Source organism: Cnephaeus nilssonii (genome assembly GCF_951640355.1).
Source record: "Cnephaeus nilssonii genome assembly, chromosome: 21".
Taxonomy (NCBI): domain Eukaryota; kingdom Metazoa; phylum Chordata; class Mammalia; order Chiroptera; family Vespertilionidae; genus Cnephaeus; species Cnephaeus nilssonii.
The window spans coordinates 7,772,606-7,788,083 of record NC_137092.1 but is presented as its reverse complement, the minus strand read 5'-3'; the positions used below and the strand labels follow the sequence as shown (position 1 = coordinate 7,788,083).

Here is a 15,478-nt window from a genome sequence, read left to right as displayed (position 1 = left end):
AATGTCATTATGCTACCTTTGATCCTCATTATCACAAAGAACTAAGTTGTTTTCTTTGATTAGTAACAAACCACAAAAGTGTATTAAAATTGAGTATTGTTTGTCTAGTACAGCAATTTTCAACCCGTGTGTCGCAAGAGGCACACTGGTGTGCTGCAAGAATTTTTGAAAACATGCAATACCTGACTATTTAGTCAGGGGCACTGACCTCTTTTCCCTTAGATTGTCAAATAAAAAAAGGACAACAGCCAACACAACAATAACCATCTAGTGTGAACAAATCAAAATTATACCTATTTTTTGTCAGATCAGCAAAAATATTTTTTTTGGTGTGCCACGGAATTTTAGTGATCAGTTTATGTGTGGCATGAGATGAAAAGGGTTGAAAATCACTGATCTAGATGAAAGCATTATCCATCATTTACAACTTTTTATTTTTAAAGATTTTTTTTAGAATATATTCATAGACATTAAAGATGTATCAAAAAGAAGTCAGCATTATTACCTCAAAATACACCACAGTTAAACTTAGTCTTTTTTATTGCTGACAATACATATAAATATTAAGACTATGCTGTCATTGAGATAATTATCAGTTCCTTTATTAGAAATGAGTTTTCAAATGAGTGCTTTATTTTCTTGGAAACTACAGTAATTGTTAAACCACTCCTCTTCCATCTTCTCCATTAAGTAGTTTTCTAGGTGACAGAGTAAATACAAACATCATTACACACAACCATGGTAGACTGATAATAGGGATGTGTATTTCTAATCTACAGAGCAAGTATTTCAAACCTGAGGTACATCGACCTCTTTAGGGATCCCCTAGTTGAGCAAAACAAAGGCCTGCATCTAATGTAGCAAGCTGTTGAAAACAAGATTTGAAGAAATTTCAAGCACATTTGCTGATGTACCCAGAAGAGGGCAAGAAGATCCCCAAGTCAGTGAAGATGCCCATTGTTTTTAAGTTATATAAACATATAGTTCCTTAATACAAAGGAAAATCATTCTGCCTGAACTTGTGAAAATTTTTATATTCTCCTTTGCATTTTGTTCCCTCTCATTTTTGAGATCAGAATCTATGATTTAGTACACAAAAGTCAATGGCCAAAGGTTTACATAACCTGTGACATCATGATTACATAAGGCTGTGACACGATTCCGTGTGTGTTGCATCACAGGTTCTCGTTAACCTCACTCGCACATCAGTACCAGAGTTAGAGGCAGGAGTCCTGTGGCTCTTTGCCACGGATTCCTTTGCAGTTTGTTCAAACCTATGGGGTCCTTGTCAGAATAATGTTTTTAAATGCATAAAATAAAATACAAAGGTATAATTGTCTAATGATTTTAATTGGATATTAAGTGCTTTTAAAAATAACAGATACGATCTTGTAGTAGGTCTATAGTAATTTTGAAGTAGTGATCATATTAAACAATTTCAAGATAGCTGTAGCCATTGTATCAGGATATAAAAATGTGTTTTCTGTAGGTGACAAAATCACAGAAACTGCTAATGCTGCTATGGTTTGTTGCCTACATTCACAGCTGAAATTAATTCTAAACTTTACTTAGAGGCTAACTGAAAGATCTTTTAATGTAATTTTTTACCCCAACCAAGTTCACAGACTCCTTGAACTCCACCCACAATGGAGAATCAATGATCAAATATATAACTTAAAATGCCTATATATTTTGAGGAATTTCTTCTTTTTTATATAAAGGCTAAGTTATTGTAATCAAGTCAGATTCAACAAAATTATGAGTTGTTGTGATTAGCAATAGGGTAATGGCGGCAACCAACAGAGCTGTTTCCTACTTCTGCATAAATGATCAGTGGCGCTCTTCAGTAGATGTGAACTCCTGCTGTTATGGTGTATACTGTGACCCCCAAAGAGAAACACCATTTCCATAAGATCATTATTGCTCTTTTGATCACTGCTCTGCATGATACTGTCAAGTAAGAAATGTCCAAACCTGTCGAGAATTTTTATGAGTTTGAGCACAAAACAATGGACAGGGTTTGCTTAAGGCAAAGATAAAACCTTTTACTAAAAATGTGATATACTTGGGGCATGACCATAACCTGCCCAGTTAGGAATTTATGATCAGATTACCCTGCAAAGTTATTTTCCACAGAAATCTTTTTTCATCCACAATACCAGGCCTCAAACTTGTGTCCTATGCTAGTCTTCCTGCCATACAGATCCATTATAAAATGAATCCTACCATCAAAAAGGAAAAGGAGGGTGGGAATTGCAGGGAAAGAGCATGGAATAAAATATTCATTTGCCAGGGCAAATTAAAGGGAAAAAAAGGTATACAACTTAAAAAGGTAACTTGAAGCCATAATTATAGCAGACTTAAATCAATCCAGACAAATACTATATGTGGTAAGCACTAGAAAGCCCTGAGTTTTTTATAAAGAAATGACAAAGTCAGAACTGGCAGCATATTACAATACGGATTGGAGAAGGGGAATGACAGTGATAGCAGGTAAAAGGCCACTGCACCAATCGTGGCAGCAACCTAAACTGGGTAACAGTAATAAGAATGAAAAAGGGGGCAGGAATGGACACAAGAGATAACAAAGGGGAGATGGTTTGGAGGTTAATTGCATTTGGTAGGGCAGGGACCCCACAGGAGAAGTATTAACAGGACAGGTTTTAAGCCAGGTGCTTGGAAGAATGGTAGACAGAAGAAAAGACTAGGTTTAGGTTATAAAGGGAAGTTGAGAACAGGCAGAGAAAATGACCTTCAAAAGCAACATATAAGTTTGAAATGTCTAAGGTAATTGGAAAAGATCATTTAAAAGAGTCAATCCCTATCTTCAAGGAATTTAAAATCTGTAATCTGGTTACAGCTAGAGATTTTTTCCAAAAAATAAGTGTCTCAATCATTTGCATTAAAGCACACAAACTTTAACTTGCCCTTCCTCTTTATTAAGTCATTCTAGTTAACCAATTAAGAAGAAATGTTAAAATTATGCCCTAACCGGTTTGGCTCGGTGGATAGAGCGTCGGCCTTCGGACTAAAGGGTCCCGGGTTCGATTTCGGTCAGGGCATGTACCTTGGTTGCGGGCATATCCCCAGTGGGGGGTGTGCAGGAAGCAGCTGATCGATGTTTCTCTCTCATCGATGTATCTAACTCTCTATCCCTCTCCCTTCCTCTCTGTAAAAAAATCAATACAATATATTTTTTAAAAATTAAAGGCACAGTTAAATTATTGCCATTTGCAAACCACTAGTAAAATAATGGAAGTAGGGCGTTTATACAACAGAATGATGTTAATACAAACATCATATGCTACACCGTGTGATAGAAATACATACCACTACCTATGAATTATCTTTGCCCTCTCCCCCACACTGTCCCTTCTCTCAAGAAATCAAAACTGACCTGGTCTAAGCATGCTCAAAGCCTTCAATTTAGCTACCAATCTGTAGGAAATACAGGGGATAGGAGGACATGTTAAAACTATACCAGAAGGACACATTCAACAAAATCCAGAATGAGGGAAACTGTAGGAAAAATAACCTGGTTCCTTCAACAAATAAATTATGAGGAAAATAGAGAAAGGAGGAACCTTTACTAGTAGATTAAAAGATATACCAACCAAATGTAATGTGTGACCTTATTTGTATTTCAAATAAAAACAAACCAATTATTTAAAAACAATTTAGGAAAATTTGAACATCGCCTGTTTATTTGGTGATGATAATTTTTAAAGGTGGGATAATGGTATTATGGTTGTTATGATTTTTTAAATAGTCATATCTTTTAGAGATATACTGAAATATTTGTAGATGAAATAGGATTTGCTTTACAATAATCCAGTAGGCGCTGAGGGAGGGTTGAGTAGGTAAGAGTATGGATGAAACAGGTAGTAGCTCTCAGTTGTGCTTGAAATTTGCCATTATAAATTGTTTGGAAGGAAAAAATAAGAAAAACCATCACTATCAATAACATCAACAAAAACAGAGGACAGGAATGGATTTGAGTTTTATTTCTAAGCCTTAGAAGCTGAGCAGCCCTGGGCTAGTCACACAACTTCTTAATGTCCCTTTGGTTAAATGGAGACAAATACCACCTAATAAACTCCTATTTGTTCAAGCTAGAAACCTGAGAGATTTCTTTTCTAATTTTTATTGATTTGAGAGCGAGGAAGGGAAAAAGAGAAACATCAATTTGCTGTTTCACTTATTTATGCATTCATTGGTTGATTCTTGTTTGTGCCCTGACTGGGGATTGAACACTTGATCTTGACATACCTGGACGATGCTCTAACCAACTGAGCTACCCAGCCAGGGCTGGGAGATTTAACTCGTGGTTTCCCCAGTCTCCCACTTCCGCTCCACCACTGAATCCTGTCTGTTTCCTCTCTCTCCCATTCTTCCACTACCGTCCATCTTACCTATCACTATGGTCTTACAACACTCCAACAGCCTCCCTCCAACCCATTCTCCACATTGTATAAAGAGTGATGTTCCGAAAATGCAAAACCTGAGCATGCTGACTCCAGCCCCACTTACAACCCCATAAACTGCTTTCGATTAGATTTAAGACCAGAGTGGCTTCTTAAAATACTTTAAGGCTTTTTACTAACTGATAGTGTTTATTGATCCAACTTCCCATCTCACCCCATTCTCTCTGCTCCCTCTTTAGCTTTGGTAAAATTCTTTCAGGTTTGCAATGCACCCTGTATTCTGTAGCTCAGTACTTGTGTCTGGAAATGCTCTTTCCACCGTCACTCTGTGGCCTACCTAGCTCTTGTTTATCCTTCAATTCTCAGGCTAAATAGCATCTGCTCCAAAAGACCTACTCAGATCGCTTCTATACATACTAAATCGGGTGTCTTCTCACACCTACACAACACAATATTTTTCCCCATAGGAACCTATACTTCCTCTGTCATAACAGTCAATACTTGTTTGTAAAGAGTACAGGCAGTCCTTGGGTTATGTCGGACTCGACGTATGTCGTTTTGGGGTTATGTCACCATCTCCCATTAATTTATTTTAAAAAAAAGTTCCATCATTTTGACATATGTACATATGTGCTTTATGTTTTTATTATTTATTTACCACAAGTAAAGGTCAGGAATTGTTATCTTTCTTTTTAATTTTTTTTTTTTACTGTTTCACTTTATTACTGCTGTGTATGTGCTCCATGTGAGTGACGTAGGTGGTGGGTTCCTTACGGTGAAAATCATGTAACCCGACGACCTACTGTACTTGTAATTATCTATATATACAAAAAGCCAGCAACCAGAACGCCAGAACAACCAGTCGCTATGATGCCCACTGCAGCCAGTGAACCAGCAGGATCAGGGAGCGGGGCCAGCCAGTCCACCGCCCACAGCCCCTCCCTCCAGCTGGCCCGGCCCTGATTATCCCGTCTCCTCCTCCTGACAGGCCCAGCCCCAATCTGCTGATTGGGGCCAGGCCGGTCGGCCCCCACCTGTGCACAAATTCGTGCACTGGGCCTCTAGTGAATTTATAAAATGTATATTACTATGTTGTCTCTAGTCCTCAAAACTTAAGATATTTTTTATGTGAAACTAAGTATAGAGTTAATTTTTTTCTATGAGTGAATAGTTTAACTCAGATTTTTGCAAGAAAATAAAAGGCTTTCTTTGTTGTTTCATCTTTTAATGAATTGTAATCTTATTTTCCCCATTAGGCTTCAGAATACTGGAAGAGAAGTAGATTCTAGCAGAAATACCACCTGTTATATTCAAATACTCATTTATACTCAAAGTAATATAAAGAGCACAATCCTAACAACACATCTTTTTGTCAGTTTAATCCAGCCACTCCGTTTCTTCAGATTCTGGAATAAGGTAGGTCATGTATTCATCATTTGAAATGGCCCACTTAGATCTTGATTTGTGCAATATATTTTTGTCAAAAACAGAACAGATACAGGTATTCCAGAATATAACCTGGAATTGACGCGCATACCTTCCAACTTCTAGACAAAAATAGATAATTAATCTGTTACTATAAGAATATTACTTTTCATCTTGGGTGTTGTGTTTAATAGCTCTTGGACTTCCTTTTTTATTTTTTAAGTCCTAATTCACTAGGAGCAAAGTTAAACTGGAGATTTATATTTTTCATGAAAGTTTCTGCATATTACTGGGACCATACTTCTCCCTTCTATGCCTTTGTATAAAATCATGCATATTTGAATGAATAGATGCCCAAAATCATTGTTTTACAAGAAGAATTGAGAGTGTTTTGTTACAGTCTAGCTGGCATGGCTCAGTACTTGAGCATTGACCAATGAACCAAGAGGTCACGGTTCAATTCCTGGTCAGGGCATATGCCCACACATGGGCTAGATCCCCAATGTGGGGCATGCAGAAAGCAGCTGATCAGTGATTCTCTATCATCATTGATATCTCTTTTCTTTCTCATTGTTTCTATCTCTCTCTTCCTCTCCTAAATCTATCTATCTATATATATAGTGTTTGTTACAGATTCTTATTGAACATGACTGGCTGAGATTGACAAAAGAAGATTAAATAAATATATATACATGCATATACAGTATATACACACATGTACATATATTAATTTCCTTTCAATGTGCACAAATCCATGTACTGGGCCACTAGTCTATACTAATAATGGAGGAATATGCAAATTGTCCAGGACACCGTCACAGTAACAGTAACGACCAGCAGTCTGTGTGAACGACCAGGCTGGCAGGGGGGTTAGTGAGGGATGATCAAATGACTGAAGAGGAGGTGACCAGGCCAGTGGGCGGGGGGCAGTTAGGGGCAATCAGGCCAGCAGGCAGAGGTTGTTAGGGGGATCAGGCTGGCAGGGAGGGCAGTTAAGGGTGATCAGGCAGGTGAGCAGTTAGGAGCCAGCGATCCCAGATTGTGAGGGATGTCCTAGGGGTCCCGGATTAGAGAGGGTGCAGGCTGAGCTGAGAGGACACCCCCACCCCCCGTGCATGAATTTCATGCACCAGGCCTCCAGTATTGATATAAAAGTGATGTCCTGTAGGAAAACTTAACCCATTTCATCAAACAAGCCAGGAGTATTTCTGATACATGTCATTTGGCAGTGGCACTAAATTTCATCCTTTGATAATCTTTCTCAGTGTTGGGTCTTTATACCCACATATCTCCATGTTATTGGCAAATTGGCTTTGTTCATCTAAGCAAAAGTAGCTGACTAATATTTAGCAAAGGTCCTACATAGAAAGCTGTTCACAAGGTAGAAAAAAAGAAAAGTGTCATACTTTAACAATCTGTACAGAAGACTGCAGTGGTCAGAGATGGTAGAAAAGCTAGAAATTGGGGGGTATTAGTAGCTTATGTTGGAGAAACCCTCCCACCTCCACCTCCGAAACCTGTCTATCTTATTTTAGGTGGTGAAAGGGCCCTGAGATCTAACAAACACCCTCCATTTCATCACCTGTCCTTTGGCACGTGATATATTTACTTGAAACAGAATGTCCTTTTCTAGATCACAGCAGAAATGAGGATGGTTACAAATGTTAGTTTTCATCTGTTTCATGGTGCTTGGAGCTCCTGACAAGTATGTATTATGAGCTTTATGGTTGGGAAAAACTTTAAACAAATTCCTGGTTTGGGTAGAAAATACTCTTTAACAATATATACGGTATTTAGGACGAAAAGAAAATGTGAGGAGGGCCCTAACTGGTTTGGCTCAGTGGATAGAGCATCGGCCTGCGGACTGAAGGGTCCCAGGTTCGATTCCGGTCAGGGCATGTACCTTGGTTGTGGGCACATCCCTGGTATGGGGTGTGCAAGAGGCAGCTGATTGATGTTTCTCTCTCATCGATGTTTCTAACTATCCCTCTCCCTTCCTCTCTGTAAAAAAAATCAATAAAATATATATATTTTTTAAAAAGAAAATGTGAGGAGGACTACAGGGAACTCTTAAAGGAAAGGAAATATTAGTTATTTTGTTTTATAATAGCAGTTATACAAATCTTTACAATCTTTATCAAACTATTAAATACACATGTATGTAGTTTAAATAGACTTAAGACTTAATCCATTCTCTACCATCTCTTACCACCCTTTCCCATATTCATATGCATCAGCCTTTTCTGTAATTAATACATCCTAGTCACTTTTTAGTCACTTTTGTGATCACATAGAGTTAATGGTTTAAAACAACAGGCATTTTTTTAAAAATATATTTTATTGATTTTTTACAGAGAGGAAGAGAGAGGGATAGAGAGTTAGAAACATCGATGAGAGAGAAACATCGATCAGCTGCCTCCTGCACACCCCCGACTGGGGATGTGCCCGCAATCAAGGTACATGCCCTTGACCGGAATCGAACCCGGGACCCTTCAGTCCGCAGGCCGACGCTCTATCCACTGAGCCAAACCGGCTTCGGCACAACAGGCATTTTTTAAAAATACATTTTTATTGATTTCAGAGAGTAAGGGGAAGAGAGGGGCGGGAAGAAAGAGAGAGAGAGAAACATCAGTGATGAGAGAGAATCATCTATTAGCTGCCTCCTGCACGATCGATCAGCTGCCTCTTGCACGACCCCCAGTGGGGTCTAGCTTGCAACCCAGGCATGTGCCCCGACCGGGAATCGAACTGTGACTCCTGGTTCATAGGTCGATGCTCGACCACTGAGCCACACTGGCTGGGCACAACAGCCATTTTCAAAGTGTGGTTATGGACCTCTCCAGGACCTGAAGACTTTGGGACTGGAGTCCTTGTAACTAATCATTAAGAAACAATTACTTATCAAATTTTAGTGCAGTATCAAAGAAGAATATCCACAATTATCTGAAAAAAACTATTAAAATACGTCCTTTTCCAACTACATATCCGCTTAAGGTAACTGCAGACCAAAAACTTTGAGATCTGTTGTCTTAAAAAGAAATATACTTTATCATTTACTGGTAGGATGGTCTGCCCATGTAAATAATAAAAAAAATCTGGAAATTTTTAGTAACTAAAATAATGATGTCTTTAAGGATTATAAATATCAGCTAAATAAAAATAAGATCCAGAATCAATTTTCATATAGTCTAAAAGATAGACCCGAAATCCTGTTTTAAGCATTCTGGTAAGCAAACTGTTAAGTTCAAGGATAATACAGTATATTTGAATTCTTGTTATGTGTGTTGGATTTGATCAGAATGATAAGGGAGATACAAACAGTTGGAAGTTTGTAGAGCCAGGTTTACATATTTTTAGGTTGTTTATATACAGTTTGATCAAACTATACATTTCATAACTGCTGATTGGCTAGCCAGCTACAGTAGTTCTATTTCTTTCACTGGTGTTTTCTGGTTTGTTTGTTTGTTTGGTTGGTTTAAAAACATTTTTTTTTTCCTTCACTCTAATCAGTTTCAAAATGAAAGAAAGTAAGGTTCCTTGGACCTTGAATCTAGGAATCTACCTTGGGGAGGTGGTTCTATAAGCCATGAAGCTGCCAGTTATAAAGCACAGTAGACTTGCTACTTTAGCAGAAATAGCTTTAGTAAATGGGTCTTTCTGGATTTAAATGTTTCCAAGTGAATTTCAAACCAAAAACTGGTATATACTTAGCAACAAATTCTTTCAAGATTATTGATTTTAGATACTTTTTGCCTCCCCCCTCTTCACTGCCTAAACCACAGATGTTTATTATCTCACAGTTCTGGAGGCTAGAAATCTGAGATAAGGTTTCAGCAGGGTTTGTTCCTTCTGAGGCTGGATAAAGATCTGTCCCATGCCTCTTTCCTAGCTTCTGGTCTTTTGCTGGCAGTCTTGGCATTCCTTGGCTTGTAGAAGCATCGCCCAGATCTGTCCTCATGCTCACAGGGCCTTGTCCCTGAATGGGCAGAGCATGGGGGTGGGGGGGTATGGAGCACAACTTCGACGTTCTGGATTAGTTTATTTGGACAATTCCTGAGTTATGAGAAAAATTAGATTCTTTAAAGATGGTTCTTGTCACCACCATCATTGCCAAAGAAAGTTAGGGTTATTGTTTCCCATTGTACTTTTATGAGGCAAATTGATGAACTATGTCATCAGTTGTTGTTTTTTTAATGTCCCCATAAAATACACAGCTAATCTAATAGAAAGGCTACTGTGCTCATTGTGAGGATTAAAATCTTAAAGTTTAATCTCTTAGCCTCTGGACTTGAGGACTGCCTCTTCTCATTGGACTTTGAATACTGTACAAAGGGACCTGCTGTCATAATTTACTTCTTGAATGAAACCTTTTGTTTATAGCTGAGATTTGGTCAACTTTAAAAGAAAATATGTTTAGATAATGATATTACACATTTTTTTCCCCTATTACATACCCTCAGAATTTTGAAGTTATTAAGGACAGCCATTTGTCAGATGGTGGCAGAATTGTGTTGAATCCATGTCTGGTTTTTTGAAGTGTTTTTGTGTGTGTGTGTGTGTTTTGTTTTTTTTCAAAATTCAGATGCTCTTATTTCTTCTTGTTTGCTTCTGAATCTTTAAAGCTGTTTGAAGTTTTAAATCTAATTTTGACGCTATAGAATAAGGTATTATGAACTTGATGAGGCAAGTCTTAGTGACTAAAAACTGTTACTGCTTTAACTAACTGGGACAAATCATAGCTGGCAGCTAAGCTCAAGGTTTAATCACGTCCAGCACGTATTAGCTGATTGAGTCAGTTTGACGTGTTAAATAGCTCTACCGTCTGTGTGTGGGTGTCTCCCTCTGTAAACATTCTGAAGTGAATTAATCTTTTTAGTGGCTCTTTGATTGAAAAATTTCAAGTGCTTTTCTCTTTATTCATACTTAGATGAAGGGAAAACTCATAAAATTGATGCCTGGAATAGTTCTATTTAATATAATTTTAGAATCCAAACTGTCTCCCTTAGCAGAACTGAGCTGTTACCTTTTTTATTATAAGAGAAATTTTAGGAAGTTTCAACATATAAATATTTTTATCCCACCTGAATCCAAGGACAAAGATCTTTAATCTTTAAACTGGGTTATATTTTTAAGGGAATTATTCTCCAGATTTTCAGATTCAGATGTACCCATACCTAAAAATCATCTCTTCTAAAAGTAAATGGCTGAGGTCTTCTGCTTATCCTTTTCTCTTTTTTTATTATATATACATTTTTATTATTGATTTATGAGAGAGAAACATCAATAATGAGAATTATCGATCAGCTACTTCCTGCATGGCCCCCACTGGGAAGTATGCCTGCAACCCGGGATGTGCCCTGAACAGGAATCTATTTTCTACGTTAGAATTAGGTTTAGAAAGTGAGATAGTTATCACAGGAATGTTTATCAACACATTTATTTCAATGAAAATGAGATGTGGCCTTGACAGAAATAAATTTTGTTTGATTGGTTTAAAAATGTACTGGCCAGCCCTGGCTGGTATGGATAAGTTGGTTGGGTGTTCACCTGTGCACCAAAAGGTCATTGGTTCAATTCTGGTCAGGCCACAAGCTTGGGTTGCATGCTCCATCCTGCAAGAGGCAGCCGATCCATGTTCTCTCACATTGATGATTCTCTTTCTCCTTCTCCCTTCCTTTCTCTCTAAATCACTCATTATGATACTATACAGGTGGATCCATACCAGTATAAATTTATCCAAACCTGTAATGTACAATACCAATAGTGAAAGCCTAAGGTAAATTATGAACTCTTGGTAATGATGCATAATATACTGATATGCATACTAGGAGTAAAGCTTACTCATCAAGACTACAGTTCCAAGGAAAAGAATATTATTTTAGGTTGTGACATTGTTGTCACATAGGGAACAAGCTTAAGGATACTCCAATGGGCCAAGTACCTGAAATCAGGACAAGCCAGCAATTCTGACTATGCAAACAGTACTTTTTTGACAATCGATCTGCATTTCTAGTGAGGTTAGCAGTTACTTGGAAATGTCTACTCATACTGATTAAACTTCTTCTAAGAGTAAATAAATTTCTTCTATATTCCCTGCTCCCCTAGGGACTTCAGCTTTTCATCAGCCATCTTATGTTTGTATTAGAGGCGCGGTGCATGAAATCCCTGCACGGGGGGGGGGGGGGGGGGGGGAGGGGGAAAGGGGACGGGGCGGCTTGTCCCTCAGCCCAGCCTGCATCCTCTCCAATCTGGGACATCTCTCTCACAATCCAGGACGGCTGGCTCTCAATCGCTCGCCTCCTGCCTGCCTGCCTCATTACCCCTAACCACTTCTGCCTGCCAACCTGATCACCCCCTAACCATTCCCCTGCCAGCCTGATCGATGCTTAACTGCTCCCCTACTGGCCCGATTGCCCCTAACTGCCCTCCCCTGCCAGCCTGGTCACCCCTAACTGTCTTCCCCTGCTGACCTGGTCCCCCCCAACTGCCCTCCCCTGCAGGCCTGGGTCCCCCCCCAACTGCCCTCCCTTTCAAGCCTGGTCCCTCTTAAATGTCCCTCCCCTGCAGGCCTGGTCACCCCCAACTGTCCTCCCCTGCCAGCCATCTTGTGGTGGCCATCTTGTGTGTTGGAGTGACGGTCCATTTGTTTATTACCCCTTTATTAGGTAGGATATGGTCATGTGCCACATAAAGACATCTCAGTCAACGACAGACTGCAGATATGACAGTGGTCCCATCCTATATAATAAAACCCTAATATGCAAATAGACTGAATGGTGGAATGACTGGTCGTTATGACTCGCACTGACCATCAGGGGGTAGACATTCAATGCAGGAGCTGCCCCCTGGTGGTCAGTGTGCTCCCACAGGGGTGCACCTCTCAGCCAGAAGTTGGGCTCATGGCTGGTGAGCGCAGCGGTGGTGGCAGGAGCCTCTCCCGACTGCACGGAGCGGGCCTAAGCAAGCAGTCGGACATTCCCCGAAGGGTCCCGGACTGCAAGAGGGCACAGGCCAGGCCGAGGGACCCCCCTCCCTTGTGCACCGGGCCTCTAGTAAGATTATAATGGAGCTGAAAAATTCCTATTACCTAGTAACATCATAGTCATCATAAGGTTGTAGTACATTGCGCATATGTTTGGTGAACTGGTGTTAACAAATCTGTTCTGCCAGTCGTATAAAAGTATACCACATAAAGTTAGTTATGCATAGTACTTGATAATAAACAGCTATATTACTGGTTTATGTACAATTTACTCTTGAGCAACGCATTAGAGGCACCAACCTCCCACACAGTCGAAAAATCTACATATAACTACAGTTAGCCCTGCACATACAGATTCTCAACTGCGGAGTTGATTCTTGAACAACTTGGGTTTGAACTACACGGGTCAATTGAAAAATATCTGTTTATAAGTGGACCTGCTCAGTTCAAGGGTCAACTGTATTTACTATACTATACTACTTCATAATGTTATTTTTGAGCATTCTCTTTCTACTTACAAAAAAAGTTTGCTGTAAACCAGTATGCATGTTTAGCCTGCAGCAGCATGATACATCTAGTTTGCTGCATTTCTTAATTGTATCTTATCTTGTGTTATTTAATCTCATGTTATTTTGTTCATCATGGCCCCTAAGTGTATGGAATCCACTGCTAATGTTGCCAGTAAGAGGTCAAGTAATTAAGGACTAGAAGGTGGGAAATCAGTGATGGTTATTGCTCACCAGTCAGGCATGTCCCATTTCAGCATAGCTACAATCTTGAAGAAAGACAACAAAGTGATAGAAACAGTTGAAGGATCTGCTTCATCAAAGGCAATGAGACTAAGAGAAAATTCGAGAAGGACCTATATCAGACAAGGAGAAACTTCTAATAACCTGGATTGAAGACCAGACACAGAAATGTGTCCCTCTCAGTACAATGACAGTTATGGCCAAAGCAAAAATTTTGTTTGAGATGTTGGAAGAAAAGGCTGGACTACAGTGTTGAATTCACTGCTAGCTCTGGGTGGTTTAGACAATTCACGAATCGGTATTCCTTCCATAATGTGACAGTGACTGTTGATGTGAAAGTAGCAAAGGAATCTTTGGAAACTTGAGATAAGCTGATTGTGGAGGAAAATTACTTGCCAGAACAAATATTCAATATGGCTGAAACCTCCCTGTTCTGGAAACGGATGCCTAAAAGGGCTTTCATCCATAAGGAACCCAAGTCAGTGCCAGATTTGAAGGCGTTCAAGGGTAGGATAGCAGTCTTGCTTGGGGGCAATGTTTCAGGTTACACATTGAAACCCTTTGTCATCTGGCACATTGAGAACCCCAGGGCCTTCAAGCATATCAGTAAATGCACACTGCCAGCATACTACTGGAGCAGTAAGAAATCATGGGAGACACAGCTTCTCTTCCAAGATGCCCTTTTGAATTGCTATACCATGGAAATGAAGAAGTACTGTTTGGAGAATAAAATACTTTTCAAGATTTTGCTTATTGTTGAGAATGCTCCCAAGCATCCTCCTTGTATTGGTAATCTTCATCCCCAATATCAAGTGGTATTTCTTCCTCTGAACACCATCCCTTTGATCCAACCAGTGGACCAAGGAGTTTCAGCAGTGTTTAAAGTCGACTACTTGAAGACTATTTGCTCAGCTATTGCTGCAACTGAGGAAGACAGCAATGCTGGAAGGATTACATCTATAACTGCATCAAGAACCTTGCTTCGGGGTGGGGGATGATGTCACCAAGGAATGTATGAATGGCATATGTAAGAAAACACTCAAGAGGCTCATTCATAACTTAAAAGGAATTGCCAAGGATGAAGAGGTTGCAAAAATTCCACAAGGCTGTGGTTGAGATGACAAACACCTTTAACCCTGGTGTGAAGGAGGATGACCTAGCGGTGGTGCTGGGAATTGATTTGAGGGATTATTAGAACTGGGACATGAATGTATAGCTAAAGAAGAAGCAAGAGAAAAGAAAGCTGCAGAAGAAAAAGAAGAAAGAAAATACTTAAGAAAATTCACAGTGAAGGGTTTAGCAGAAACTTTTGCAGACCTCTGCAAGCTCTTTTAAAAGTTTGAAGACATAAACCCACACTGAAAGGCTTTCGTTAATACAGAGGAATGTTCATGGTACATTATCTGCTTACAAGCAAATCTGTGATTTAAAAAAAAAACAAGCAAACCACCATGGACATATTTCTGAAAAGAGTGACACCTGCTTAAGAAGAACCTCAGGCAGGTCTTCAGGAAATATTTCAAAAGAAAGCATTATCATAGGAGATGACAATTCTATGCATGTAAGATCTTCCAGTGGGACACGATGTGGAGGTGGAAGACAGTAAATGATATTTATGATCCTGACCTGTGTAGATCTAGGCTAATGTGTATGTGTCTTCTTTTTTTACAAAAAAAGTTTAAAAAGCAAAAAAAATTTTAAACAATTTAAAAACAGGAAAAATCTTATAGAATAAGGATATAAAGAAAGAAAATATTTTGGTATAGCTGCATAATGTGTTTTAAATGAAGTGTTTAAAAAAATAATAAAAAATTTGAAAGTTTATAAAGTAAAAAAGTTACAGTAAGCTAAGGTTAATTTATTGAGAAAAGAAAAACTTAATAAATTTAGCGTAACCT

General features: G+C 39.0%; 1 protein-coding gene across 3 annotated transcripts in view; it reads left to right on the top strand.

Annotated features, from left to right (window-relative positions):
- Window positions 1-15,478, top strand: part of SLC16A1 (solute carrier family 16 member 1) — a 30,918-nt gene that overhangs the window by 2,565 nt on the left and 12,875 nt on the right. The window contains exon 2 of one of the 3 annotated variants that reach the window (XM_079760473.1): window positions 5,681-5,840. The exons of 1 other annotated variant lie outside the window; for it this stretch is intronic. The gene's annotated coding sequence lies outside the window, so the exon portion shown is untranslated. The remainder of the gene's footprint in view (window positions 1-5,680; window positions 5,841-15,478) is intronic. One more of the 3 variants, XM_079760475.1, reaches the window with a different exon arrangement.